This window comes from Pseudomyrmex gracilis, unplaced genomic scaffold (genome assembly GCF_002006095.1).
Source record: "Pseudomyrmex gracilis isolate BER0280 unplaced genomic scaffold, ASM200609v1 scaffold_475, whole genome shotgun sequence".
Taxonomy (NCBI): Eukaryota; Metazoa; Arthropoda; class Insecta; order Hymenoptera; family Formicidae; genus Pseudomyrmex; species Pseudomyrmex gracilis.
Window position 1 is genome coordinate 55,728 of NW_018021059.1, and position 5,612 is coordinate 61,339.

Here is a 5,612-nt window from a genome sequence, read left to right on the forward strand (position 1 = left end):
AATCGTACGGTGTCGAATAATTTGGTGTCGAATAAATCTGTGTCGAATCGAGCGGTGTCGAATCGTACTGTGGTCAATAGAGTATCACCCCTTATTAGCGTCCATACAGTCTTATGCTATGCATTTGCAGCTTACGTCATTTTGTGTGTGATGACCCTTACGCTTAAAACTGCTTTTATATGAAACGTACATTGCGTCAGCCAATCAAATTGTCTCATTGTATTTGAGTGTGATAGTTGTGACGATTTGATTGGCCGACGCAAGCTACGTTTCATGTAAAAGCAGCCTAACTATTAACACGTAAAGCTCGTTCTACATTGAGAGCAAGCAGCCACTCGCACGATTGCAAGCGATATTACGATTGTCGTAAGGTCGTGGCAAGCAGAAATCGCGAAGTTTGTCAAAACCCAAAGTTTGCGTCTCTGCGATCTTGCGACAGCCAATAAGCATCGAGCTCTCCACTTTTGTGGCATTTTCTATTCTTTGCTGACTGGCTGTAACTTTCGACGAATGTAGATGCTCAAATCGAACGATTCTTGCAACTCTCGACAATGCCATTGTGCAATTTATCTCTTGTGATCAATATAGAACGGGCTTAAACTGACTATAGTCCGTTCAATGAGAGAAGAGAAGCCTCATGCCTGTAGTAGAAGAAAAGCGGACAACGAAGAGATAGCGATGATCGTTCCTTTGTTCGCACCACCTGCTGACAGCTTTACGAGCAGTAAAGTGGAAAGCTTACTGGTAGAAAATACGCGCAAAACAGAAAAGTTTTTGTCCGTTTAGATTTACATTTCTCATTGAACAGACTATCACAGTAAAGTGATTTGGCTTTCTTAAGGCTCTCGCAAAAATAACGCGATAACCAATAAGCAGTTTTGCTTTTATAAAAAATATGCTGCTTTTTCATGAAAGAATAAAATGGTGATTGGCTACCGCATTGCGCGGAAAGGCTATTCTACATAAACCACAGTCCAGCTGCTTTGTGCGCATACGGTTACAATTTTTAAAACATGCGTATCACGTTGTACGTTTGTTTTCATATTACCTAGGTATCACTGTTGATGTTTTTTTATTTTTATATTGCAAATATACTCTATGTTTTAATGTATAAAAAATTGGAACACTTTATTTGATTAATAAATAAAATATAATGCGTCGTTGACTACACAGGTGTTTTTATTACACTCATATTGTTACAAGCACATATCTTTTGTAGATTTGGTAGTCAATATTATATGCAATTCGACTATCTGATCTAAATATATACAACTCAGAANTCATAAATAATTTCTATAATATATGTAACAAGATTGTTTCTACTAACTACAACAATATAAAATCATCATTTATACAGTATTTGCAAATCAACAATTATTTATAATCACCAATTTTTTATCCAGAAAATATACATATTTTTTACCAAATACAATGTTAGTTTTGGATGTAATAATTCTACAAAATTATAAATTAACCTAACATAATACACATTCATTTTTATTCTTTCTTCATTTATTCAGAATATGCAATCACAAAAAATGGCGACGAAACAAAGTAAACCAAAGATACCTACAACATTTCTTGACCATAGTAACTAACTACAATCAACACTTGACATTTTATATAAATAAACGTGCATATATGATAACATCTACATACAACAAAATGTTATATGAAAAATTTTAAAAGACATTTCTAGGTAAAGAATATTTTATTTTACCACAACGAAACAAAACGTAATAACCTTCTTCTTACTTCTTAACGTATTCTGCGTTATTCCTTCTTGTTTTGTTGTTTTAATAAAAGTAATTAGCAATTTCTATTCCCCTAATATTTAATCTTTATTTTTATAGCTGATATGTTCTCTATTGTGCTCAGGCCCTTAGGCTTTAAGCAACGCGTAGTCATTTTCACCGGTGGTCACTTGCAACGGAGTCACAAGTAAATCGGGAGCAATCGCAACGTGGACAAAAGCAACTCGTAGGCAATTGCAACGTGGGCAAAAGCAACTCATTGGCAATCGCAACGTGGGCAATTGCAACGTCGGCAATCGCAACATAGGAAATCGCAACTTAGCGAACGCAACGTGGGCAATCGCAACATGGGCAATTGCAACGTGGGCAATCGCAACGTGGGCAATCGCAACGTAGGAAATCGCAACTTGGGCAAAAGCAACGTGGACAATAGTGACTGTGGGCTATCGCAACGTGGGCAAAAGCAACTCGTGGGCAATTGCAACGTGGGCGAAAGCAACTCATTGGCAATCGCAACGTGGGCACAAGCAATGTGGGCACAAGCAACTCGTGAGCAATCGCAACGTGGGCAATAGTGACTGTGGGCAATTGCAACGTGGGCACAATCGACTGTGGGCATTTGCAACGTGGGCAAAAGACTCCCACTCTATCTTACACACCTGTGGGCCACCGTCCGGAGTACGAACTACGTACTCGTAAAATTCCGGACCACCGGATACAAATGACTTGATGTTACTACCACGGCCGTAGCCTTCGAACTCGTCCGTCATATCGCCTAGGAAATTTCCCGTACGCTGTTTGTATTTGCCAGGTTCTCCGCTGCTCACATAAATACACAAATCTGTATTGTAATAAAGATTGCGTTTGTTTAAACGTTCTAAATATTCGTACAGTTTTAATCGCGCCTGTGCCGTCGCTATCATAGCGTTAGTAATCGGCAAGGGTACAACCGCCTCGTCCTGCATTTGCCACAAAACATATATTATCTCGTCATTCACAGGTAATATATCGGTTACTTTGTGCTTGAGGCTCGACAATAGCAATACAAGACGTTTCTGTGACTTTACCATCTTAGTACTCGTCAGGTTCGATTGTTGCCCGAATTGTTCCCAAAATGAATTGAGGCACAGCTTTGCGACCGAGCGTAAACCCGGATTTCGCGCATTGATTGCTCTATCTAGAGCGATACCTTACCCATAACGCGGGATTTTTCGATGAAGATTGTCGTCTGCTTTATATTGCGTGCAAAGCGGTAGAACTTCGCAAAGTGTTTAACTCCAAAGAAGAAAACGTGGATTAATTGCACGCATGGTAACCGATAACAATAGTGAGGAACAAATTTTTATAATTTTGTAAGTTTGCACGCTTAAAAATTTCGAAATAATAAGCAAATACTTCTCATTTTAGCAAACAAAAATGATGAGGCAGAGATGGCGATGATACAAACACCGGAGGCGTGGGTACCTCGGCTTGCTATTGCTTCTCGGCAGCAGCAGCAGCAAGATGCGAGCGCGTTGGAGATCGTTTCGCGGAACGCGTCGCCGCTCGTGCCCCGTCGTTTTACCGCGGAACCTCGCTCGATAGCGCAAGTAGCGCCAATGCAGAGGAGAGGTCGCCTGTCTTTATTACGGCAACGGCGAAAGGAGGTAGAAGAAGAAGAAAAAGCAAATAAACTTCCTCTGCGTAAGTTTATAAGCAATAAAACAAAAATTACTAACTTNTAGAATAAAAATATATTAACTAATGAGTTTCACATTTTAGGAAAAAGCCGTAGAGATGAAGCGGAGCTTCTTTCTCCTCCTCCTATAGCCCTTGATTCCGTAAACTATCTTTAAATAATTAAACAACAAGAAATATAATATAAAGAAATCATATATAAACTTTTTTATATTGAATTTTTAGATGAAGACGTGCAAATACTGATGCACATACGGCCTAATGGAAATGCCGATGAGCAGCAGCAACAGGCGAAAGCGGAAAAGGAACGGGCGTATGAATTACGAAGAAGGCTGGTGAACAAAAAGCTTGCAGACATCTATGAGGGAGAAACGATTCATTTGTCAGAGTTCAGTGGGGACGACGATAACGACAAAATCAACAACAACAACGACGACGACGACGACAACATCAACAACAACAACGACGACGACGATGACGACGATAATGAAGATTCCATCATGGAAGGTTAAAATAGTGATATATACATATATAATCGTATATAATTATATATAATTGTATATAATTGTGATATATAATTTGATGTAATAAAAAAATAAAAGATTCAATTACACATAATACAATAAATACATATATATATATATATATAGCTAATAATTTGTTGCTTTAATTTCACTTTCTTCTCAATATAAAATTTAGAATGAAACTAAGAACTATAAACTATAAAATAATATTTACAAACTGTTACAATGTTGATAAAATAAAGATGCAAACTATAAAGATACAAAAGTAGAAAAAAAAGACGTGTGATTAAATAATAAAAAGAAAATTGGATCTTTTACTCTGTGTAACACCAATTGGTAAGTGTTTGTTGGTAGTTCTACCTTCAGTTTAACTGGTTTTTGTGCCGCAAAAAATGCAAATTTAGTGATTTTTTTGGTATTTTTTAAGTTTTGCCAAAACTCCTGACGTAGTGGGGGTGAACTGACTACGGAAATGGATTCAGCGTCTCAAAATACATATACAATGAGTTGTCTGGTCTGTGGACCCGAACATTTTTTTTGTGTGCTTGTGTTATCTTTTGTTGTTTATTGAGCCAAAATTACAAAGACAAAAAATTGGATCACCTATGATTTCTCCACGCAAACAGTTTTTATTAGCATTGTGGAGATTAGCTACTCCAGACTCTTTCAGGTAATTTTCTGGATTATCAACTTATAAATCAAGCAATTATAATATTTTTCATAATATCTGTTTTATAATATCTACATAGGTCAATTTGCGAAAGATTCAATGTTGGGAGAAGTACTGCGTTGTATGCAACGAGACGTGTTATAGATGCACTTGTTGAATTTGCACCTATTGGAATTAGATGGCCTACAGAAGAGCGAGTTACTGAAATATGGACAGGATTTGAAGCCACTAGTAGATTTCCTAAAATTATTGGTGCTATTGATGATACACATATTAATATACCTGCTCTCATAGACAATCCTGAAGTCTACGTTAACCGGAAAGGTCAACATTCAATTCACCTTCAGGTGATATGTCTTTTTCTGCTTTCTATAATAGTTATTGTATACCAGTTTGTTCTATAAACGCTTTCTGTAAAATTTTATTGATTTTCTAGAAGTTTACATATCTTTCTTTTTTTCAGGCTATTTGTGATCATAATTGTCAATTTATTCATTGTTATGCAGGACATGTAGGATCTGTCCATGATCGACGAGTGTTCCGCTTGTCAAACATGCAAACTTACTTGGGAGATGAGTCTAAATTTCCAGAAGACTGTCATTTAATTGGAGACCAAGCTTATAAATTGCACGATAATTTATTAATACCCTATAAAGACCATGGTCATTTAACAGAGCATCAAAAAAACGATAAATTTTGTCTTGCTTCAGCAAGAACTGCATTGAAAAGGCATTTGGTTTGTTAAAAGGAAGGTTTTGAAGTCTTTAACTGTATTTGCTATGGAACGTATTGACTTAATTTCAAAATATATTCTTGCATATTGTATGCTACACAATGTGTGTTTAATAAAACATGATGATCTTTATGTGGAGATCAATGAAGAGACAATTAATAATATGAAAAATTACATCGAAAATGCTCGTGAGGTTGGTCATGTAGAGTTAGGTAAATACAGGGTGCGTCGCCAAAATCCGGACAAATTTCAAT